Source organism: Gopherus evgoodei, chromosome 1, assembly GCF_007399415.2.
Source record: "Gopherus evgoodei ecotype Sinaloan lineage chromosome 1, rGopEvg1_v1.p, whole genome shotgun sequence".
Taxonomy (NCBI): Eukaryota; Metazoa; Chordata; order Testudines; family Testudinidae; genus Gopherus; species Gopherus evgoodei.
Genome location: NC_044322.1, coordinates 33,650,071 through 33,676,029, shown reverse-complemented (window position 1 = coordinate 33,676,029; position 25,959 = coordinate 33,650,071). Strand labels below are relative to the sequence as shown.

General features: G+C 44.4%; 1 long non-coding RNA gene across 1 annotated transcript; it reads right to left on the bottom strand.

Annotated features, from left to right (window-relative positions):
- Positions 1 to 367: 367 nt before the first annotated feature.
- On the bottom strand, positions 368 to 8,368 carry LOC115650767. Its single transcript, XR_004000214.1, has 3 exons — positions 8,264 to 8,368; positions 6,489 to 6,545; positions 368 to 1,054 (listed from the first exon to the last, which is right to left on the bottom strand). It is a non-coding gene; the product is annotated as an uncharacterized LOC115650767 (long non-coding RNA).
- Between the last annotated feature and the right edge of the window lie 17,591 nt (positions 8,369 to 25,959).

The window sequence follows — 25,959 nt, the reverse complement described above, 5'->3', positions numbered from 1 at the left end:
AATACAATTTTGCTTATCTGTGTAGCTAAGATCAGGTCTACACTAAATAGTTAGGTTGACCCAGCAGCATTGCTATGGGGTGTGAAAAATTCACATCCCTTAGTGATTTAGCTAAGCCAGGGGTTGGCAACCTTTCAGAAGTGGTGTGGTTAGACTTCATTTATTCACTCTAATTTAAGGTTTTGCATGTCAGTAATACATTTTAATGTTTTTAGAAGGTCTTGTTCTAGAAGTCTATAATATATAACTAAACTATTGTTGTATGTAAAGTAAATAAGGTTTTTAAAATGTTTAAGAAGCTTCATTTAAAATTAAATTAAAATGCAGATCTCCCCGGACTGGTGGCCAGGACCCGGGCAGTGTGAGTGCCACTGAAAATCAGCTCGCGTGCTGCCTTCGGCTCGCGTGCCATAGGTTGCCTACCCCTGAGCTAAGCCAACCTTATCAAGAGGAAAGAACAGTTATGTCCATTTTAGCTACACATACAGCGTCCCTGGCTTTCACAGGTCAGCGTATGGGAAGCTGTAGTTGTCCTTAATGTCCCCCAGAGTGGAGTGGTAGGGATGTGGCCCCTGCTGCCACATGGAATGTTGAGGGGGGGAGGATCCTAGGGAGGTGCTAAAATGGAGTTCTCCATGGACTATAAAGCAAGATGAGCCCATGATTGCTGAATCTGTATGTCCACAAGAGTCTGCAGTTTCTGTATTTGCTGCTGGAGATGTTCCCATTATGTCCTGGTGCATCTGTCTCTTCATTTTCTGCTGGGACTCATGGATATTCCTTAGGGAGACCAGATGTCCCGATTTTATAGGGATAGACCTGATATTTGGGGCTTTTTCTTATACAGATGTCTATTAGCCCCCACCCCATGTCCTGATTTTTCACACCTGCTGTCTGATCACCCTAGTCTTTCTCCTCTACACTGTTTCCTTCTCCAAACTGTCTGTAATGTTCAAAGCACAGGCCCTGTGCTCACGGTTTGTTGCAGCACTGGCTTGCAGGATCTCATTCAGCAAGTCATCCCAAGCCCTCTTCCTCATCTGGCTCAGGTGTTCTACAGATAAAACACACAAAACACACATTGTCAGTATAGTCACAACAGACAGAAAAATGTAAGATTGTGAACTCCCTTCCCTTGCTCCCTTGAAGTTTTACACAACATATATTTATTGACACTTCTGCTTCGGGGTGTTTGTGCACAGGGCCACTCACAGGACCAACTGGTGAGTTTGGCCTGCCAGAGATGAGGAAAATGACGAGGGAATTGCTCAGTTGCATGAAACTACGATATAGGGCAATGGCACAGAATACTGGCACCATTTTCATAGACTCATAGACTCATAGACTCATAGACTCTAGGACTGGAAGGGACCTCAAGAGGTCATCGAGTCCAGTCCCCTGCCCTCATGGCAGGACCAAATACTGTCTAGACCATCCCTGATAGACATTTATCTAACCTACTCTTAAATATCTCCAGCGATGGAGATTCCACAACTTCCCTAGGCAATCTATTCCAGTGTTTAACTACCCTGACAGTTAGGAACTTTTTCCTAATGTCCAACCTAAATCTCCCTTGCTGCAGTTTAAGCCCATTGTTTCTTGTTCTATCATTAGAGGCTAAGGTGAACAAGTTTTCTCCCTCCTCCTGATGACACCCTTTTAGATACCTGAAAACTGCTATCAGGTCCCCTCTCAGTCTTCTCTTTTCCAAACTAAACAATCCCAATTCCTTCAGCCTTCCTTCATAGGTCATGTTCTCAAGACCTTTAATCATTCTTGTTGCTCTTCTCTGGACCCTCTCCAATTTCTCCACATCTTTCTTGAAATGCGGTGCCCAGAACTGGACACAATACTCCAGTTGAGGCCTAACCAGCGCAGAGTAAAGCGGAAGAATGACTTCTCGTGTCTTGTTTACAACACACCTGTTTATGCATCCCAGAATCACGTTTGCTTTTTTTGCAACAGTATCACACTGTTGACTCATATTAAGCTTGTGGTCCACTATGACCCCTAGATCTCTTTCTGCCATACTTCTTCCTAGACAGTCTCTTCCCATTCTGTATGTGTGAAACTGATTGTTCCTTCCTAAGTGGAGCACTTTGCATTTATCTTTATTGAACTTCATCCTGTTTACCTCAGACCATTTCTCCAACTTGTCCAGATCATTTTGAATTTTGACCCTGTCCTCCAAAGCAGTTGCAATCCCTCCCAGTTTGGTATCATCCGCAAACTTAATAAGCGTACTTTCTATGCCAACATCTAAATCGTTGATGAAGATATTGAACAGAACCGGCCCCAAAACAGACCCCTGCGGAACCCCACTTGTTATACCTTTCCAGCAGGATTGGGAGCCATTAACAACTACTCTCTGAGTACGGTTATCCAGCCAGTTATGCACCCACCTTATAGTAGCCCCATCTAAGTTGTACTTTCCTAGCTTATCTATAAGAATATCATGCGAGACCGTATCAAATGCCTTACTAAAGTCTAGGTATATCACATCCACCGCTTCTCCCTTATCCACAAGGCTTGTTATCCTATCAAAGAACGCTATCAGATTGGTTTGACACGATTTGTTCTTTACAAATCCATGCTGGCTATTCCCTATTACCTTACCACCTTCCAAGTGTTTGCAGATGATGCCTTTGATTACCTGCTCCATTATCTTCCCTGGCACAGAAGTTAAACTAACAGGTCTGTAATTTCCTGGGTTGTTTTTATTTCCCTTTTTATAGATGGGCACTATATTTGCCCCCTTCCAGTCTTCTGGAATCTCCCCCGTCTCCCATGATTTCCCAAAGATAATAGCTAGAGGCTCAGATACCTCTTCTATTAACTCCTTGAGTATTCTAGGATGCATTTCATCAGGCCCTGGTGACTTGCAGGCATCTAACTTTTCTAAGTGATTTTTTACTTGCTCTTTCATTATTTTCTCTTCTAAACCTACCCTCTTCTCGTAAGCATTCACTATACTAGACATTCCTTCAGACTTCTCAGTGAAGACCGAAACAAAGAAGTCATTAAGCATCTCTGCCATTTCCAAGTCTCCAGTTACTGTTCCCCCCTCCTCATTGAGCAGTGGGCCTACCCTGTCCTTAGTCTTCCTCTTGCTTCTAATGTATTGATAAAAAGTCTTCTTGTTTCCCTTTATTCCCATAGCTAGTTTGAGCTCATTTTGTGCCTTTGCTTGTCTAATCTTGCCTCTGCATTCCTGTGTTATTTGCCTATATTCATCCTTCGTGATCTGACCTAGTTTCCATTTTTTATATGACGCCTTTTTATTTTGTAGGTCACGCAAGATCTCAAGGGTAAGCCAAGGTGGTCTTTTGCCACATTTTCTATCTTTCCTAACCGTCGGAATAACTTGCTTTTGGGCCCTTAATAGCGTCCCTTTGAAAAACTGCCAACTTTCCTCAGTTGTTTTTCCCCTCAGTCTTAATTCCCATGGGACCTTGCCTATCAGCTCTCTGAGCTTACCAAAATCCGCCTTCCTGAAATCCATGGTCTCTATTCTGCTGTACTCCCTTCTACCTTTCCTTAGAATTGCAAATTCTATGAGTTCATGATCACTTTCACCCAAGCTTCCTTCTACTTTCAAATTCTCAACAAGTTCCTCCCTATTAGTTAAGATCAAGTCTAGAACAGCTTCCCCCCTAGTAGCTTTTTCAACTTTCTGAAATAAAGGCAGTGGTGATTTTAGCCAAGGGTAACAAAGACATAGAGAGCACTGCTGCTTCTAGCTTCCCTAAGCCCCCTAGGCCCGTATGCTGCTAGTTTGTGTACTGCAATGATACCCGCCAAAGTCATCCCTGACTGGTATGGGAAATTGTCCTACCAAGGAGGAAGAAATAAGGCTGCCATCTCTGGAAAACTTTGGGAAAGGTTTGGAGTGAACATGCATGAAAGTTTCATTGAGACCTTTCAGGAGGATTCAAGGCACATCCCTGTGTATATAAACAAACTGCTCTGCATGGGCCCACCCCTCCTCCCCATCTAACTCTACAGGGGAATGAAAAGCAGAGGGCAATGGTACCTCTTCTACTGTGAATAATGCAAAGTTGATAGCTCTGTCCTGCTAAGTTGAAGGCGACATTGTAATGGGAAACAAATTTACACACTTGCCCAAGGATCCTTCCCTGGCATTGGACTTGTCTGTGCTCAGTTGCCAGGACTCACAGACTGCTGTGGAGCCTTAAACAGATCCTCACTCGTGGCATAGCTGGACACTGCATATCCCCCAATCACCTTTCTCCTCATCCTCGCCATTCAGGCCAGGGTCCTCTGGCTTGGGTTCCTTGGAGGTGTCCATGGTGGTGGGAGGTGGGGATCTCTGCCAAGCATGGCATGCAGCTCTTTGTAAAAGCAGCAGGTCTGCAGCTTGGCACTAGATTGACTGTTGGCCTCCCTGCCCTTCTGATATACCTGAGCCAGTTCCTTCGCTTTCATGTGGCACTGTGGCTGGTCCCTGTCACATCCCTTCTCCTACATCCCCAGTGCAATCTGCTCATAGATGTCGATATTCCTGTGGCTGGTCTGTAGCTGTGCTTGCACAGCCTCTTCTCCCCTGGGCCCAGGAGATCCAATATCTCCTGTCTACTCTAAGTCAGAGTGTGTAGACAGCTGGGCAATTGCACACAACAATGGAGAGTTGCTAGGTGTGCTCACCAAGCTGGACAATCAGGAAAAGGCATTTCAAAAATTCACAGGGCTCCCAATCTATGTTATCCTTGAGCAGTAGAGTTCACAATTGAGACTGAAGCAGTTGGTGTTGAGCATTGTGGGACAGCTACTGGAGTCGACATAGGTAATGCAATGTCTACATTCCTGCTGTGTTAACCTCTGTCTGTTGTCCACAGCTCAATGCCGCTTGAGGCGGTGGTGTTACTGTCAGTATAAAGGGGCACTTACAGTGATGGGAGACAAATATAAGTGTGGATACATGCACAAGTAGCTCAACACAAGATGGCTTACCTTGACCTAACTTTGTAGTGTAGAACAGGCCTAAAGAACATAGGAAGAAATGTTCTGTCTTCTATGCTGCCTTTTCATATGTGTGATGCCAAGTGGCCTAACTGTGGGAGCTTCTGTTTTGGATACCAATGTTAGACAACTAAGGCCTGATTTTTAGAAGTCCTGAGCACCTCTAACTTCATTTGAAGTCAATGAGAACCCAGCACCTCTTGAAAATCAGGCCTGAATTGTTTAATAATCAACTCCCAAAAACTGAAAAACCTCAAATTAAAAGCAATTTTTGAAACCTGAACCTAAACATCTCCATCAAGACTCCCATCAGATTAGTGCCCCTGTACTTCACTTCATTCAGCATTGCTTTAAATCCTCTTTGCATCTGCAGTCCTCTTCAGAAAACGTTTTTGATCGACATCCTGATTCAAAACCAACTGCAGTCAACTGGAATCTTTCCATTGACATCAATGTTCAGTTTTTGGATCAGGCCCCTATTTTTATTCTGTAATCTAAAGTATTAGGGTTCCCCTAGTATCTTTAATTCAGATTACAACTGTACATGTTTGATAATTGTCCAAAACAAACAGAAGCCCTGCAGAACTCCACAGAGACCACATTTACTCTAGGACATGTAGCCCTCAGATTTTATTTGCGAAGGAACTCCTGCTCTTCTGGGGTATTAGCCTTCAGACAGGAAACAAACATGGCTAACCAACATTTTTTCTACTTTAAGGGCCTCTCACATATACCAATGTAAATGAGGAGAAACTCCTCCAAAGTCAATGGGCCAGATTAGAGTCTTATTTCCACTGGCGTAAATCCAGAGTAACTCCATTAAAGTCAATGGAAGTACACTGGTGTCAATGAGGAGTGACTGAAAGAATTTGAGTCATATTTGTGTAACAGTGATAATTTTCTTCCCAACACTTGCCCTCCTGCCATTCTTTGTCACTGTTGACAACACCACCATACCCCTATCACTCAAGCCCACAACCTGGGAGTCACCTTTTATTCATCCCTTTCTCTTGCACCCGAGATTTGGGTCATGTTCCAATCCAGTGCTGCTGCTTCTTAATAATTCTAACCTTTACCTTCTTTTCCTTCTATCCCCACTGCCAAAACTCTCATTCAAGCTCACATCATCTGCCATCTGAATTACGTGTTATAAATTATGTGGTGAGACACAGAAAAGCAGCAGAAAGGCCACAGAGACAGCAAGCTACACAACGATGTTAGTGTAGAGAAGGTCCACAGACCCAGAGCCTTCCATGATAGCATATGCACATTTTAAACAGTTGGCGGACTACCGTTACGTTTTTAAACAGCAATAGAGCTTGCTTTCCCCTCCCCCACCCCCCAGTGCTTAATTTGTGCCAGGGCTGATACCCGGCCATTCAAGACTTGGCAGTTCATAGCCCCAACACCTCTGGGTTTGCTGCATCAACTATGCATGTAAAAAAATTGCTTCAGCCCCGGCACCTCTTTCATTACAAATTAAGCACTGTTCCCCCCTAGATACTCACAAGTCTCCCTCTGAGCACAAGCCCATCCAGCAGTCCTTTGAGAATTGACACTTACATCTAAAAGAGCAAAATGCAAAGGGAATGAATGGTGATTTTTTTTTCTCATTTGAAATAGCTAACAACTGTATGTGTCACTTTTCTTCAGACTAGGGTTGCCAGGTGTCCAGTTTTCAACCGGAACGCCCGGTCGAAAAGGGACCGTCGCAGCTTCAATTGGCACTGCTGACTGGACAATTAAAAGTTCAGTCGGTGGCGCAGCAGAGGCCCAGGGTTAAGGCAGGCTTCCTGTCTGCCCTAGCTCCGTGCAGCTCCCGGCAAGGCCGGTGCAAGGATATTTCATGCCCTAGGTGAAACTTCCACTTTGTGCCCTCTCCCACCCTGAGGTGCCCCCTGCTGCGGCAGCTCCCCACCCCCACCCTCCACCCTGAGGCACCCCCCCGCCCCAGCTCACCCCAATCAGTTTAGGTGTTGTGAGCCAGGGAGGCAGGAGAAGTGAAGCGGCCACAGTGTGTTCGGGGAGGATGCAGGGCAGGGGTGAGCTGGGGCGGGGAGTTCCCCTGCGTGCCACCCCTCCCTTACTTGCTGCAGGCAGCCCTCCCTGCACTCCCCTGCCCCCAGCTCCCTCCGCATAAATGCCGTCGGCGACCAGGGCGGCTGAAGATCCAGCCGCTGCGGTCGCTGCCAAAGAAAATTCCGACCCCCAAATCCTAGCGCCATAGGCGACCTAAATGGTTGCACCGGCCCTGGCTCCTGGAAGCGGCAGTCAGGTCCTAGCAGCCCCTAGGCATATGGGTGGCCAGAGAGGCTCTGTGCAAGGCCATCGCATCTACAGGCACGACCCCTGCAGCTCCCACTGGTCACAGTTCCTGGCCAATGGGAACTGCAGGGGTGGCACCTGTGGGCATGAGGGCAGTGCGCAGAGCCTCCCTGGCCACCCATACATCTAAGAGCTGAAGGGACCTGTTGGCCACTTCCTGGGAGCTGCAGTAAATGCCACCTGGACCACAAACCACCTCCCACACCCCAAACCCCTGCCCCAGCTCAGAGTCCCCTACCACACCCAAACTTCCTTCCGGAGCCCACACCTCCCCCCAACACCCTGCTCCAGCCCTGAGCCCCCTCCTGCACCCTAAAACCCTCATCCCCAGCCTTATCCCAGAGTCTGCACCCCCAACCAGCGTCCTCACCCTCCTGCATCCCAACTCCCTGCCCTAGCCTGGAGCCCTCATTTCTGCCCTCACCCAGAGTCCTCACCCCCAGCCCAGAGCCCATACCCCCCCCGATCCCAATCCTGCCCCAGCCCGGAGCCCTCTCCAGCAGCCCAAACCCCTCATCTCCAGCCCCACCCCAGAGCCTGCAACCCCAGTTGGAGCCCTCACCCCACACACACCCCCCAACCCCCTGCCCTAGCCTGGTGAAAGTGAGAAGGGGTGGAGAAGAGCGAGCAACAGAGGGAGGGGGATGGAGCAAACGGGACTGGGGCCTTGGAAAAGGGGCAAGGGTAGGGCCTCAGGGTAGGGCAGGGGTGTTTGGTTTTGTGCCATTAGAAAACTGGCAACCCTACTTCGGACCAGTCTGCATTACTCACTTCAGAATTCCATTATGCACAGTGGTAAGGGAGTATCTCCCAACCATCCCTTCTGCCAGGTGTGTGTATTTTATGAGGATGTCAGATTGTTTTACCAACAATCAAATCTCTCAATAACTCTGTGAAGCCAAGCAGTATTATTATTCTCATTTCACAAGTTAAATGAAGCATGTAGCAATTAAGTTACCTAACCAAGACAGAGTCAGGAATAGAAACCAGGAATCCTTCTGAAACCAGTACATTCTTCTGAAAACAAAATAAATGCGAATCAGTTCCCCTTGTACTGCTAGGACACTGGCTGAAATCCTGGCCCCATTAAAGTTAATGTGAGTTTTGCCATTGACTTAACTGGAGTCCTTCGTGTTTTTCCTGCTACAGCTGTTCACATCACAAACACCTAAACCCCTGGAAGGAATGCAGCTCCATGTATCAAATGCACTATTGTAAGAACCACCAGAGCAGAGGAATGCAGTACTGTAAGGAATGCAGCATCTTATAAGGTGGTGCTGTGGGTTTTAGCAACATAAGGCAAAATAAACCAGAAATATGAACTCAAATCTCATCAGATTAAGAAACAAGAGCTTTCCTCCCCACGACCCTTCTGTCCCAGACACACCTTTCCCCATCTTTTGCTTCTCTTTGCATCAGTCCAGTCCAGGCAGGGCCGTCCTTAGGCATAGGCAACATAGGCAGCTGCGTAGGGCACCTGAAAATTTGGGGCACCACTGGGTCTTAGTGTCCACCCTCTTTTTTTCCTATCCCTGTTTTGACACTTCCTGCAGGCTCCCACAGATGGCTGCTCTAGCCTGGTGAGTCTTCCTTGAGAGGGAATCTAGTAGTTAAAAGTGAAAAAACCTCCAGCCTGCCAGACCTATTAGCACAACATTGAAACTGTTAAAGAGACATTCAAGGGGTAATAAAGCCATTTAACAGGCATTTGCCAACCCCAAGGTATATACTGACAGGTTTCAGGCCATGTCTACATCTAAAACTTTACAGCGCTGGTTGTTATAGCTGTATTAGTACAGCTGTATAGGGCCAGCGCTGCAGAGTGTCCACACTTACTGCTAGCAGCGCTGCAAGTGCTGTTAGATGTGGCCACACTGCAGCGCTGTAGGGAGTGATGCATTGTGGGCGGCTATCCCACAGGGCACCTCGTCCCAAAGCGGCGCTGGGGCTTGTGGGAAGGGGAAGGAAGTGTGATTGTCCTTCTGCTTCCTGTTCCTGTTCCAACGGCCAGCGTTGCTTTGGTACACATGCGGAGCACTGTGGCAGCATTGTGACTCTAAAGCGGTTTTTCTGCATTATCTTTCAAGAATGGATCCTCAGGTACTGAATGCCTTAGTAATGACTATTGCCAGCACATCTCTCCTTACTGTTGATCTAATCCTTAGGCTGCTAAATGTGCGTGTGACTGACATTGAGGAGTGGGACGATGGTACTGAATCGCATCAATATGCAGACAGTACAATGCTAGTGGCAATAACAGACGTGCTCTGCTCCGTGGACCGGCGCGTTTGGGCTCGGGAAACCAGCACTGAGTGGTGGGATCACATCGTCCTGCAGTCATGGGATGACGAGCAGTGGCTGCAGAACTTTCGTATGAGGAAAGCCACTTTCATGGGACTTTGTGATGATCTCGCCCCCAACCTGCGGCGCATGAACACGAGATTTAGAGATGCCCTTTCTGTGGAGAAGCGGGTGGCTATTGCAATCTGGAAGCTGGCAACTCCAGACTGTTTCCGATCGGTGGCGAACCAGTTCGGAGTGGGAAAGTCCACCGTTGGAATGGTGCTGAGTGGTAGTCCTGTATCAGCAAAAACAAGGACGAGTCCTTGTGTCACCTCAAGAACTAACAAATTATTTGGGCATAAGCTTTTGTGGACTAGAACCCATTTCATAGATGTCTACGAAAGCTTATGCCCAAATAAATTTTTATACTGTCAGTTTCTGACTTTACTGACAAAAACAGTTGTGCATTAATGTAATATTTACACAGAACATGTCAGTCTACCGGACCTTAGTTTAAAATTTGCTTTAAAAATATTTCATTAGTGAGCTGGTGAAGATTATAAAATCACATTTCTAAAAAATGCTTGCATAGAGTTTTAGATGCACAATCATCTTTAGCCTTAAATGTGTGGATCTTCACACATAGTTTTTTAAATAAATCCTTCAAAAGACCTCCCTTATCTAAAATACACATTTTAATTACTATAGTTAAAAAAAAGTGCTTCCAAGTCTTCCTGTCCATTCTGTCCATCTCTTCACTACCTCTTCCCCCACCCTCCACTGAAGAGAGCCCTTAAAGGGACAACAGTCCTTCCCTTCCAGATAGCTGGACAAAGAGTTCCCTTTCTTTACTTCTGACTATCCGACAAACTGGTTTTAAAAGAACCCTCCAGCAAAATCAGTACCTTAGTAAGACAAAATCCTTGTTATACCTAAAATCTTTGGAAACATATTTTTTTAAAGTTGGTGAAATTTCATAACCATGTCTCTTGTTATGGAGATCACACAAAGTAAATTACTGTTCCCTTTTTCTAAAAGCAATGAACATTGTTATGAACACACTAAATCTCTCTGATTAATTTAAAAGAATGTCTTTGTTTCAGTGAGTTAAATATGTAGTAATCTGGAATGCTGGCTTAAGATTTGAGTACATTTAAAATATAAATTCAGTTTAGAAATACTGATGAAGAAAATGTAAAACAGAGAAGAGCTGCATCATGTATTCCATTATATGTAATGTTGTATTCAGCAGGACAGCTGACTCACCCTTACTATGAAGTTTTGGCAAATAAATCTCTGACAAACTTCAGGGCATATCAAAAAACCTGTGACTGACATTTTTTATTCCCAAATTTTAGTGCTTTTAATTAGGTACTTTCTTCATGTCCATTCTGCATGAGGGAGAGTGCATGGAAGTCTCTGCGGGGAACTGTGACTCTCCGCCACCATGAGGCAGGCTGGGCATCTCATTATCCTTTGCTGTCAAGTCCCTCCTCCCCTTCCCCCACCAGGTTGTGAGCGTGGGCTGCAATCCGGCATAGGAGCACCAGTTTAATAATACTGCCTAGGGCCCCATAAATCCTAAGGATGGCCCTGAGTCCAGGGGGTTCCAGCACAGGAGGAAGTGGAGTTGGGCGGCAGAATTGACATGGGAGGTGCAGAGATTCCCTTTACAGAGGGAGATTTCCAGTGCAAATCTATAGCCTTTTCAGTTCACTTTGCCCCACATAAGCAAGGCAAAGTGAACTTGATGGACTGGAGAATCCAGCCCAATAATGTTAATCTTACAGGAAAGAAAAATGAAACCAGTTTTCTTAAGTCTCCTTTCAAAAACAAAACAGACCAAACCCACTGATTCATCTGCCTGATTCTCAACCCGGATAGTTCTTACTTTGCATTTGAGTTCTAACCGCTCCACCCCTATCCCTGAAGTAAAATTAACAAGAAACTTCCTGTTTGTGACAGATTTCAGAGTAGCAGTCCTGTTAGTCTGTATCCGCAAAAAGAATAGGAGTACTTGTGGCTACAGCTCACTTCTTCGGATGCATAGAATGGAACATACAGACAGGAAATATTTACACATACAGATAACATGAAAAGGTGGAAGTATGCATACCAACTAAAACTTCTCCAGCGCATCATCAAAGACCTACAACCTATCGTTAAAGATGATCCCTCACTTTCACAGATCTTGAGAGACAGGCCAGTCCTCACTTACAGACAGCCTCCCAACCTGAAGCAAATACTCACCAGCAACCTCACACCATACAACATAAACACTAACCCAGGAACCAATTCTTGCAACAAAGCCTGATGCCAGCTCTGTCCACATATCTATTCAAGTGACACCATCATAGGACCTAATCACATCAGCCATGCCATCAGGGGCTCGTTCACCTGCACATCTACCAACGTGATATATGCCATCATGTGCCAGCAATGCCCCTCTGCCATGTACGTTGGCCAAACCGGACAGTCTCTATGCAAAAGAATAAATGGACACCAATCTGACATCAGGAATCATAACATTCAAAAACCAGTGGGAGAACACTTCAACCTCTCTGCCCACTCAGTGACAGACTTGAAGGTGGCAATTTTGCAACAAAAAAACTTCAAAAACAGACTCCAAAGAGAAACTGCTGAACTCCAATTAATATGCAAATTAGATACAATTAACTCAGGCCTAAATAGAGACTGGGAATGGTTGGGTCATTACACTAATTGAATCTATTTCCCTATGTTACGTTCCCCTCACACCTTCTATGGGTCATCTTAATTATCACTTCAAACTTTTTTTTTCTCCTACTGATGATAGCTCATCTCAATTGATTAGACTCTTCCAGTTGGTATGCACACTTCCACCTTTTCATGTTCTCTGTATGTGTAAATATCTCCTGTCTGTGTGTTCCATTCTATGCATCCGAAGAAGTGAGCTGTAGCTCACGAAAGCTCATGCTGAAATAAATTTGTTAGTCTCTAAGGTGCCACAAGTACTCCTGTTCTTTTTCCTGTTTGTGGATGCCTTTCATGATGAATCCAATTACTGCAGTTTTTGAAATTAGCCAGGAAGGGGCTGAATGGGAAACAAATGCCACAGGGAATATTAACTGTATTGGGGACAGGTAGATTGCTCAGAAGTTGAGCTCTACCCAAAAGAGTTCAACTGAACCATGTTTATAGCCAAGAATAGATAATGCCTTTGGCCTTAGTCACTGTATATTGTAGGTCCACAAAAGGTCCTTGCATGGAAGACAATCAGACACCAGGTGGCACCCCAACGATTTTCTGGGCCAACATTAGTGATAATAGTATGCTTGGCTATATAAGAATTTGAACACCCTCTTAGTCCCTTTTAAGCCCTTTTACTGTCAGACCTTGTCCAGAGTCTAGATCACATTAATGAGAACCATGTTTAAAACCAGCTCTTGCTACAAAGGCACTGTTAGTGTTCTAAACCCTGGAGTAGACAGAGCCAAATTATATTTTTTAAGGTGTCATAGCATATGCGCTATCTGCAATTATCACATCAATCAGTAAAACTACTGGGCGATGGAGTCTGGAATAATCTGGCTGTGTATTTACCTAAAGAGTTCGGATGGATGGTTCTAGGTGGAGTCCATGGCCAATTTTTTGCTTGTCAACATGACGATACGATACATAACAATTAAACATACACCACAGTCTTGGAAAAGTTAAACCCTGAACTGCACGAGAGGCTGACGGAACAGGAGCTCACTGATAGTGCTTCTATGACCCTCTGGTCATAAAACCTGCTAGGGAGGGTGTCACATTCTGGGGTGCAATCCAGCTCAGTGAGAGGTTATGTCACCTCCTGTCCCATAATGCCATATGCCTTACAATGCTTTGCTGCTGTATTTCCCAACATGGGCCACTCACAGCCAGCCAGCAGCAGGCAAGTCACACCCTGAGTGTCTGCGTATAGTTACAGCCCTTGACCAGCACCTCTAACCCCAGCAGCCTGTCACCAACAAACTAGTCACACTGTGGCTTCCAGTGGCCTTGTTTACTACTTGCAGGGTGGCTCCACACACTCCTAATCCCAAATTTTCCCAGAATGTGTGTTCCGTGCTATCCAGCCCTCTCCTGGACAGTCCAGATATTAGCAGTCCACTGCCACCATAAGGAGTCAATATCCAACAATTTGCTACTTTAGACGGAGATACATATAGTTCAGTTTAAACACAGCACTGGATTAGTTTTGATTAAAAAATAAAACAAGTTTATTTAACTACACAGAGGGAGATTTTAGTGCTATGTCTACACTACGGACCTTACAGTGGCACAGCTGTACTGCTACAACTTTGCTGCTATAAGGTCTACCGCATAGCTGATCTTTGCCAGCAGGAGAGAGTTGTTCTGTCTGCACAACTAAACCATCCCCAACGAGCTGTGTTATCTATGTCAGCAGGAGGGCCTCTCCTGCCAACAGAGTGCTGTCCACACCAGCGCTATTGCCAGTGATATTTTGTCAGTCATAGATGTGTTGTTTTTCACACTCTTGACCGACAAATGTTTTTTCTGCATAAGTGATAGTGTAGACAAAGCCTAAAGTGAGAACGAGTATTAGGTATTAAACCACAAATGATTACCTGAGAAATAAAGATAAAATTCTGTCTAGTAACTAAAACTTACCAGGCTGGACTTGGTTCAAGGTAAAATCCTTACCATATGTTCCCAGCAACACTGTCACCTTTGTCCAGCTTGTCCTTAGTCTGTCCCTCCATGAACACAAGTCAACACCACACCATTCCATTTTGTTGCAAGCACATTCATTCCATTTCTGGCCAAAGAGTTTTGTCATGGGATCGGCCCAGCGCATTTTTGGTCTGCCCAGTGGTCTGCATTTAGAAACTTTCTCCTATAGGAGTTGACATTTGAAATTTTTCAGTACACAGAAGTTGATATATTTTCCCCATTTAAAAATGATGTCTGTCATAGTTCCCAGGTGAGCTGTAGCTTTGACCCTCCTGGTCTCTTTGAGTACAACCCCCTCAGGTCTCTAACCATCACCTGGCTCCAGGTAGAATCTTGTGATTCTCCCACTTTCAGGCTGGGCCCTGGGCTGCAGTCCTTCATACTATTTGCGATTAATTACCTCAGCAGCCATGACTTAGGGCCAGACCTTGAAGATCTGTTCTCTCCGAGAGCAATGCCATGCCAGTGATTAGTACAGTGACCAGACAGCCTCCTTAGAGTAACATTTATTTAGAATAAACACATTTCAGAGAAAACATATCTTAAAACAATAAAAAAAGACTGTACACATACCTAGTTTTTCCCCCGAGGCATACTGTGCCCTGGATCTGAGACGGCCCCACTGCTAATATTCTTTCCGTAGAGTCACTCTTTGTGTGTCAACCCGTCTCCCTAGACAGCTGCTGACAGTGATCCCTATCTCTTTCCCCCCTGAGAAGCACTTTTTAAAGTCCTTAATGATGTGTTTGTTGTTTTAATCTCCAAGTTCCCAGCCTGCCAAAACAATCTTGCATATTCCTCGGAGCCAGGATCCTTGCCCCCATTGTCTTTCAATTGCATGTTGGCAGGGCCAGTGCTTCCATTTAGGTGATTTAGGCGGTGGCCTAGAGTGTTAGGATTTGGGGGCCGGCATTTTGCCATCCTCTGCGGCAATTCAGCGGCAGGGGGGTCCTTCCGCGCTCTGGGTCTTCGGCGGCAATTCTGCGGGGGGTCCTTCAGTCACTCCGGGACCCGCTGCCAAAGTGCCCCGAAGACCGGGAGCAGCGGAAGGAGCCCTCCACTGCAGAATTGCCGCCAACAACCGGGAGCGTGGAAGGACCCCTGCCTAGGGCGCCAAAAACCCTGGCACTGCTCCTGTGTGTTGGGGTGTCCTTATCTAGATCTACTGTGTTGCTTTCCTGTTTGCTCTTCCCACAGTCACCTGTTAAGTTAGAGCAATATAGTCACATAGTAACTTTACCTCGCTGACCAGGCTATTTACAATATTCATATTTTTATTATTTATTATATATCAATATTCATAGATCAATACATACCAGCTCCACAACTGTCACAATGACATTAATCAAATATATAACCGGATGGTAAAAATGACATCATATATAGCTGTGCTGAGGAATATAAATCTCCCCCAAAGAGTCCACATTTAATGCTAATATAGTATCAAACTCTGCCCTCCAATATGCTAGAAAATAGCATTAGTGGGACTGATTCTGATCTCAGATTGTACACACTAAAGTAATTCCTTTTGTTTCAGAGGAGTCAATCTTGAACTATGTGTGTAACAGCAGAATCAGAGTTTATATATTATGCAAAGTACGTACTATTCTTCACAATGGAAAAACTGAATGGCAAAGTTCCCAGGATATGCTACAATCCTGTGAATACATCTACTTGGCCATACAAAACTTTCTCTGTTGATCATTACAATCATTTCTGTGGTTTCCATTATTGCTTATGAAAACTCAGTGTGGATTAAACACTCCTGCTTGTTTATACTGTACACGGACATCATGAGATTCAGTGTCATCTATTCTATAGGATTAATTAAACAAGGAGATAATTTGCAGGAAACTACTAATACAATCAATGCAGTCAAAACAGGAGTATGAAAAAGTGAGGAATGTTCCCCCCACAATGTTGGACAGGAAATAATGCATTTTGGAATTGGAGGGGGAACACCAGAGAGACTGAACGATGTTAAGGGAATGTACCATAGACCCCAGAACCACCCTTCCCTTCCATAAGACACAATGGCCTTTCAGTAACATCGTTAAACACATGGAAATCAATATGAGAAAACCTTCCAGCTATGATCATCTCATCACAGTGAGTCACTGCTTAAATCATTAATCTGTATACAATAGCATTGCCTCTGCCCTCCAACCTGGATACTGAGTCTTTCCTCCAGCCCTAAAGCACCCATGGAAACAAATTAGTGGGTGCTTAGCACCCACTGGCAGCCAGCTACTCCCTCCCCCCAGCACCTCCCATCCACCGGTGGCCCCACCAATTAACTCCTCCCCATCCTTCCCAGCGCTTCTCGCCTCTCAGCTGTTTCGTGGCAGTGCAGGAGGCTCTTGGAGGAAGGGGGAGGAGTGGGGATAGGGGGTGCTCAGGGGAGGGGGCAAAACTGGGTGGGAAGAGGTGGGGAAGAGGCAGGCCGGGGGCGGGGAAAAGCAGGGCAGGGGTGAGGGCTTGGGGGAAGGGGTCATGTGTGCGCAGGACCTGCAGTGGAGTGAGGGGTTGAATACCCCTTAGGCCCGGAGGAATCTGGTGCCTATGCTGTTTTCCTTCCCTGTGTGTAATGGCGATGACACACCCCTAATTCCAATATAAGAGCTAGAACTAGGAGTTCTGGGGGTGTCTGTGGTAGCATCTCCTGGCTGTAAGTGGTTTCTATTATACACAGGGCTTACAGTTTTCTTCAGCGGTTTTCAGCATCCCCAGTATAAAAATTGTTCCAGCACCCCACGGTTCTGAGTGCTTCTACTGCCATAACTGACAATGTCAGACCTTCTGGGACACATTAGCAGAGTTTTAGGTAAACAGGCATTTGATGGAAAGTAAATTTATAGAATCATAGAAGATTAGGGTTGGAAGAGACCTCAGGAGGTCATCTAGTCCAACCCCCTGCTCAAAGCAGAACCAACACCAACTAAATCATCCCAGTCAGGGCTTTGTCAAGCTGGGCCTTAAAAACCTCTACGGTTTGAGATTCCACCATCTCCCTAGGTAACCCATTCCAGTGCTTCACTACCCTCCTAGTGAAATATTTTTACTTAATATCCAACCTGAACTAGAAACACCTGAACTAATATATTGTAAGGAGAAATATATGAACTCATTAGTAAATATATTAAGTGTGTGTATATATTTTATCAACCTAAAATTAGACTCTTAAGTCAATATCACTCACTCACTCACTCATGCCCATCACCCCAATCGGGGTATGGGCCGCCAACAACAGATCTCCAGAGTCCTCTGTCCTGGGCCATTCGTTCTAACTGGTTCCAGGTATAGCCCATTTTTTTGCTATCAGCCTGCAGGTCATGTCACCAGGTGTTTCTTGGATGGCCTCTTTTCCGCTTGCCTTGGGGGTTCCACCGCAGTGCCTGTCTGGTGATGTTAGTTGGCTGTTTGCGTAGTGTATGTCCTATCCAACCCTACCTTCTCCTTCTGATTTCTTCCTCTGCTGGGAGTTGACAGGTCCTCTCCAAGAGGTGGGTGTTACTGATGGTGTCTGGCCACCAGATCTGGAGAATCCTTCTGAGGCAGCTATTTATGAAGGTCTGGATCTTCCTGATGGTAGTTTTGGTTGTCCTCCAGGTTTCAGCTCCATACAGTAGGACTGATTTCACACTGGAGTTGAACTCTTCTGTCTGACGTGTCTATCCAGTTCTTTTTCAGCTTCAATCTGTCCATGTCATAAACAGATGGGGTTAACGTCTCTTTCACCTGGAAAGAAGTAATCTGAAACACCTGACCAGAGGACCAATCAGGAAACCAGACTTTTTCAAATCTGGGTGGAGGGAAGTTTGTGTGTGAGTCCTTTGTTCTTTGGTCTTCTGCCTGTACTCTCTCGGCTATGAGAAGTGATTATTTCTGTTTCCTGCTTTCTAATCTTCTGTTTCCCAGTTGTAAGTACAAAAGATCAGATAGTGATTTATATGTTTTTTTTTCTATTTACATGTCTATAGTTGCTGGAGTGTTTTGAATTGTATTCTTTTTGAATAAGGCTGTTTATTCATATTTCTTTTAAGTAATTGACCCTGTATTTGTCACCTTAATACAGAGAGACCATTTTTATGTATTTTTTCTTTCTTTTTATATAAAGCTTTCTTTTAAGACCTGTTGGAGTTTTTCTTTAGTGGGGAACTCCAGGGAATTGAGTCTGTGCTCACCAGGGAATTGGTGGGAGGAAGAAGCCAGGGGGAAATCTGTGTGTGTTAGATTTACTAGCCTGACTTTGCATTCCCTCTGGGTGAGGGGGGAAGAGAGATTAGCTCTCGGTACTTCTGTTTTCCAAGGCTGGGAACAGGGAGGGTGGAATCCCTCTGTTTAGATTCACGGAGCTTGCTTCTGTGTGTCTCTCCAGGAACACCTGGAGGGGGGAAGGGAAAAGGTTTATTCCCCTTTGTTATAAGACTCAAGGAATTTTGGTCTTGGGGTCCCCAGGGAAGGTTGTTGGGGGGACCAGAGTGCCCCAAAACTCTCTAATTTTTTGGGTGGTGGCAGCTTTACCAGGTCCAAGCTGGTACCTAAGCTTGGAGGTTTACATGCTAACCCCCATATTTTGGACACTAAGGTCCAAATCTGGGACTAGGTTTATGATAGTCCGCCACTAAGTAATGGTCGGACGCCACGTCTGCTCCTCTTCTAACTCTAATGTCCTGCAAGGATCTTCTAAACTTCTTGCTAATACAGACATGATCGATCTGATTTTCTGTCGTGCCTGCTGGTGATACCCAGGTACTCTTGTGGATCCGCTTGTGAGGAAAGATGCTACCTCCTATGACCAGGTTGTTAAGTGAACACAAATCCACAAATCTTTCTCCACTCTCACTCATCTCTCCCAGAGCGTGGGTCCCCATGACTTGTTCGTATCCTGTGTTGTCAGGTCCAATTTTGGCATTAAAGTCTCCCATAAGGATGATGATGTCTTTGTCTGGGAGAATCTCTAATATTTTCTAGAGTCTGTTGTAAAAATAATCTTTGTCCTCCTCTTCGCTGTCATTAATTGGAGCATAGCACAGAACAACATTCATCTTAATCCTCTTCATTTTAGTTCTGAAGGATGCTGTGATGATCCTGGGACCATGTGCCTCCCAACCAATCAGTGCTCTCTATGCCTGCTTGGACAACATGAAGCCTACTCCCTGTGTGTGGGGTGCGTCGCTCTCTTCATGTCCTGAATACAGCAACAACTCTCCTGTCAACAGTCGTCTCTGCCCTGCTTGCATCCATCTTGTCTCACTAATGCCTAATAGGGTCAGGTTGTTGCTCCTCATCTCTGCTGCAACCTGTGCCGTCTTTCCTGACTCGTACATGGTCCTCACGTTCCATGTGCCTATGGTAATCCTCCTGGTTGCAAGAAGGGTAATCGGCTTAGTGGCTTCCTCACGGCTTTTACCACCTAGCGTCATGCATCTTCGAATTGAAGACCCTTCTTTTTCCAGGGTAAAAGTCTCTGTTGTCTCTATTTTTGGCGTTTCTGTAGCAGGTTGATTTTTTTACAGGGTGGAGTTGCTAGCCCCACGCCCAATCCTCCTCCTTTATCCTGACTTGGGACAGGCAGATGGCCCCAAAGGACCTCTCTGGTGGAGTTCTTAAGTCAATATCAGGGCACCTAAATGTATGTGTAATTTTCAAAAGTCTTAAGGTGCTATTCAGGATGTCAGAATCTGTTGCTGGTGTATTAAGCTTTAGCCAATTTACTACTTATTTCTTCCCAACTGGAAGCTGAAATTGCTCGCTCTCTCTCTTTATAACTTTTCAGTTCCTTTGAGTCTCGGTATATCCTCTGGGAAGGTTGTACTGAGTCAGCTGGTTCAGTGATTTTCTTTATAACTTTTAGATTTTCTATGTATGTTAGTTCCTTTAGAACACAGTCCCTGAATGCAAATGGAACTTTCCTGAGTTGAGTAAAATCTGTGTTTACCTCAAGGCTTGGACGGATATGATGTGTGTCTTTACTGCAACCAGTTTAACCATTGTTTTCTTCTAGATAATGAGACCTCCATTATATGTTTGATAAGTCTTAATTCCCATAAGATTTATGGACTTTCCTCCTCCCCCGAAAAAATGCTGAGTAACTGAGCTCCTATTGAAACCAATAGTAGCTGTATCTCTGAAAATCAAGCTATTGATTTCTCATAGAGAATGAGCTTCCACATACCCAAAATCAGGTGATCTCACAATGCATGAAATTTACCTCTGTGCAGACAGCCCCTACAAGGCTCATGCGCTACATAAGTCTAATTTAACCCCCCTTTTGAAGGTTTAAGTAGAAGGTGCTCCATAAATCTCAGGGTGGCCTTCTTCATGGGCTGAAATTTCACTCAGTGCTTTTACGCATGCATTCCATAATTGATAGCGCCCACAAAAACTATACCACATTCAGGATGCAGCCTTGGCCAGTCCTTTATTATTATGCATTTATGTTACACATGAAGTAATGTATCATTATCCGTCTAGATTTCAGTCAGTCCCCACATGAGTGCGCATAATTCCCACAGTCTTGTGTCCTTGCACTAGGGCTGCTCACAGTCCTTATGGGGAACATAATCCCTGTTTCCTTTGATCTCTTCTATAGGTATTAGGTGCTTGAAAGTGGGCGGAGAGGGACAAAGTGAGGGCAGGGCCATGACACTATGCATATATTGCACAAGCCACCAGAGCTGGCATCATTTGGTAATGTATATTGATATTACTTCATTGTATCCCTCTCTCCCCACCCTTCATACGTCATTTTGCCTTTTTAGATCGTAAACTCTTCAGGACAGAGACTATTTCCTTAATATTTGATTGTACAGCACCTACCACAATGGGGCCTCATGGTGCTACTGTGATATAATAATAATGGGTAGGATGGGACTGTCTTTCCAAGGTGCACTGCCTGAGACCCTTCAAGAAGAACACTGGCTGATTCAGTTAACTAGCTAGCTTAACTTATTGTTGCTTTGTATCACCAGAGTGGCACAAAGAAGCCAGAGCATTTTGGTAAACCTGGCCTTGTGTTTTCTTCTGATATTTCAGATTCTGTTCTTGTTACATTTAGTTTGTTTTTATGAAATGGTCCTTGCTTGATATAAGAAATAAATTCAGGATAATTTAGATTATGGAAGAGTGTTTATAGCAGGACTATGTCTTCTGGTTTCTCTGCAGATTGTGAGGTATGAAAACTCAGATGGACCTCTCATTTTCGAAGGAGATATTCCTGACTACCTTTCTACTTTGTTTGAGGCTGAAGATCAAGATCACTACAATATGATTGGACATTTATAAAGGTAGCTGGGTCTTGATACTCACATCTTTTGGGAGGAGTACCCAGAGAGATGGTAAGGAGCAGAAGAGCATTAGACACCAAAGATGATAGATTTTCCTAGGAAAATCTGTCTCCACACATATCTTTCCATATTGTAAAGACCTGTAGACAGCTGAGACTCCAGGGCACCAAGTTAGGTGGTACCAGCTGGTCCTCGTGTAAATGAGCAGAAGTCCTGTCATGTTTAAACCACTTACTATGCAAGAACTATAATAGCCAACCTGTATTCTGGCTTTTGTGTCATTTTCTGTGAACTAGGTCTTATTCTCCCTCTTGCTGTGGAGATCTTGATCAGTGCTAGTTGGAAATACTAGTATTATAGGTGGGGAATTATCTGTTTTCCATGGTTATAATTTTTAACTAAGATGGAAATTTTCAAAGGCACCGAGGAGATTTGGGTGCCCAGTGCCCATTCAAATTAATGGAAACTGGCCATCCAAATCTCCTGCACAGTTCTGAAAACCCCATTCTAAATGCCTGTATTACTCCTGGGGGAATTCTGCACCAAAAAAAATTAAAAATTCTGCACATAATATTTTAAAATCCTGCAGAATTCTGCATCGTTTGTCAAAATAACAATGTAATCACGCTGCTTTCCAGAGTGGATAAAAATCAATGATTTTTTTTTATTTAAATTGGATTTTTTTGATAAAATTGTTTTTGAAGAAAAAACCTATCTAAATATAGTTTTTATTAAGATACATTATAGCTCAAAGATATCTCATCATGGAATAGGGATTATAAATTCTAATTCTATAGTATGAGACAATATATTCATGTAATTGTAGGCACCCTTTACTAGAGGGGCCTCTGAACTTTATTAGGAGTGTTGCAGAGGAAACACCTGCGTGCTGCAATCTAGCTTTAGAGACTACAGCTCCCATGATGCCCTGGGAAAAGAGGGAGAGACTTCCTCCTGCAGGGAGAGCAGGTGGGCTCCATTTTGGGAAAAGGAGTGAGGTTGCTGCTTTGGAGCTCTGTCCATACCAGGGGCTGCTGCTAAGAGGCCATAAGCTGCTGCTGAGATCCTGCAAGGGCTTTGATCAAGCAGGGAGTCTCAGAGGCTGTTGATGGCTTCACTGGAGTCAGAGTAGAGACTGTTGCTGTGGCTAGAGCTGACTGAGGTGGGGCCTCCAGTGAAGGACTGTGAGTAACCCCCACTCTTGTTTGGAAAAGTACTTGCAAGGGAAGGGGCCCAGCAGAGAGACTGAATCCGAGGAGAGGCAGAGTGATCTTCCCACTGACCCAGAACCCAGAGCTGTTGACATTTGGTGGAGCTAGCTCCGCTCGTCAGAGGAGTTGTACAGCTTGTTGCCTTGGCTGGACTGAGGTACAGAACCATGGGAATGCTGTCTCCAGCTGCAGATCTTCCAGTGTGCCCATGCAAGTGTCTAGGACTCTGAAATCCAGAGGAGTGTATGCTGCAGGATGGGGTGAATGGTGCCAGTGTAAATGCTGGTTAGCTAAGTTTCATTTATCACTGTATACTATATTAGTTAATTGATTTTATTCAACTGCCCCTGTGGATTTCCTTAGTAGTGACATTTATACCTATTTCTTAAATTGGTAAGTAAAGAAGTGTGTGACGTTCCGCTCTGGTGTTATCTGGACTGGTGATCTGCTAGGCCACTCCATTCCTTGACTCTGGGAGCCAGTCTTACTCTGCTCTGCTGTAGGAATCCCTGCTCCTGGGCTGTTCACACACAGCCTCTGGCATGTAAGCTGCTCCCAGCTACTTGCAAGTGAATGACACTAGCCAATATCTCCGGTCCTAGACACAACCCAGACACGTCTTGCAGTGTCCAGTTATGTCCGCTGGATGCGGCAAGCTTATGTGAGTTCATCAATTTAACAAAGAAATTGATATGCACCAGGCTTGTTATCTCATGGGGAGTGTCTGACATGCTTCATACCAAACACACTGCTTCAGGTAGAATAAACAAATAAATGTATTAACTATAAAGACAGATTTTAAGTGATTATAAGTCAAAGCATAACAAATCAGATTTGGTCAAATGAAATAAAAGCAAAACACATTGTAAGCTGATCTTAGCACTTTCAATGTGCTTAAAACTTAGATGCTTCTCAGCACAGGCTGGCTGGTTACTTTTCAGTCAGGCTCTCCCCTTTTGATCAGCGTTTCAGTCACTTGGTGGTGGTGTCTGTAGATGTAGGTGGAAGAGAGAGAGCATGGCAAAATGTCTCTCCCTTTTATCATGTCCTTTCTTTCCTCTTGACTTTGCCCGTCTCCTGCCCTCCCCATTTCAGAGTCAGGAGAGCATTACCTCATCGCAATCCCAGACTGCCCAAAGGAAGGTAGGGGGTTGACTCTCTCAAGGGTCTAACTGATTCTTTTGTTGCTGCCTAAGCCAGTGTCCATTGTTCCTGTTATGCTGGGCTGGGTTTGTCCCATCCATGCCCTGACAAGGTGTGAACTGCCTCTCTGTTCTTGGAGAGTTTTTGCATGGGCTTGCTTTAAGCCATGAGGATACATTTTCAGCCTCATAACTATACACATGAAATTATAACCTATAACCTTACTATAACATTACTACAACAATTACTGTAACCACCATGCTCAGTGAATTATGAGCCTTCTGAAGACACCCAACATGACAAACTTTGCACTGGATACCATATAATCATTTTATAAAGATGAACTTGGAGTGTAGGGTGTTCCCCCTGAGGCACAGAGCGTCACAGAGTATTAGTTTTAATTTAAATATATTTGATATATATTATTTATCATTGGTATTGGAGATAATAATAATAATAACAACAACAACAACCTGTGGCATGGGTCTATTTGAAGGGGTTTATTACTGGAGGTTCCTAAGGCATGCAACTGTGTATGTACAGGGCCCACCCAGGTGGAGGTACTGCCAATTTTAACTTCATTTAGGAGTAAAGGGACTGCAGCAGAGGGGTGGATAGAGGATTCCCACTTATCCAACATCACTACTGGGATACTCAGGATCTCCCTTAATGTCAACAACATCAGATGCCCAGGCACACAGGTGAGTGTTGCCTGCTCCTGAGTAACCCAGGGAAGAAAGGGGAGGTTATATAATGTTGAAGAAAAGTTTTGTAAATGAGTCCCAATAATTCATGGATTAAGGACCCAATTTTATTGGGTTCCATGGGCTTCTGTATAGATTATTTAGGTTAATCTTTCTATCTACCCAATGAGACTCAGCGCTCAGTCTAGAAGATACCATCAGAGATGCTTAGTTTTGCAGTTCTCAAACTGTGGATTTGTGTCTCCAGAAATAACATGCTTGTTAATAGCAAAAATGTTTTTAAATAAATAAATAAATAAAGTTTAGAGGTGAGAAATAACAGACTTCAACCCTATTGTCCCTCTGCAAATTTGTGTGCACAGAGTCAATCCCTTACCTCTCTCTAAAAGTGCAAAGTTTCAAAAAGTTCAGTGGATAGGAGGTTGTTGGGGGCAGAACAGATCTGGACAAGGAGAAGAAGTCTGGAGATAAATGTGAAAATGGAAGGACAGGCAGTAGAAACAAAAGTGAAACTGAGCAGCATTTTCCAGAAGTCTTGAGGTCTTTCTGAGTGTAGCCTTCATTGATTTGAGATCTGCCATACCATTTTCTCACTAGAAGGGAAAACCTATAATGGTAGCAGGCTGTAAGAGAGACCCAGTTTGGGAATATTTTAATGAAGTTCCTCTACATGTGGGTAAGACAGGCATGCGTGCAAAATGCAAACTGTGCAACAAAGAAATGCAAGGCCTGGTTGCCTGAATGAAACAACATCATGAGAAGTGTTCCTTCTCAGGAGGAAGCTGCGTTGAAGATGATGAAAGGAACATCTCTGAACATGCAGGATCTTCAGGTTGGTAAACTTTTTTAATTCATACTTCTTCCTTAAGGACTGCCTGTCTTCCTTCTGGACTACTCTTGAATTGTCATGTCTGAGCAAAAAAAGAGTAACAGCTATCATTTTAGCTGAAGGTGTGATAAAAAATAAATAGCTGAAATAGGCAGATCTTCCTTTCACAATTTCATCTTTAAAGTAGTACTGAGTGTCAGTGAATGCAATGAGTAATACTAAATGAGCAGTATGGTAATAATAATTAAATAACTGCATTGACTTATTTTGTTTAGGAGAATCCATCCTCAACATACAGGAAGGTGAAAGACTATCCACTTTCAAGATCACTATCATTTTCTATAGTTTGAGAGTTAACTGCCAATGATAGTGTTTCAGTCACATCATGTAGGTCACGTAGCTACAGTATATCACCTGTAGCAAAAAGAAAAAAAAAATTCTCCATCATCCAGAAACAACCATAGATAAGTTTGTGATAA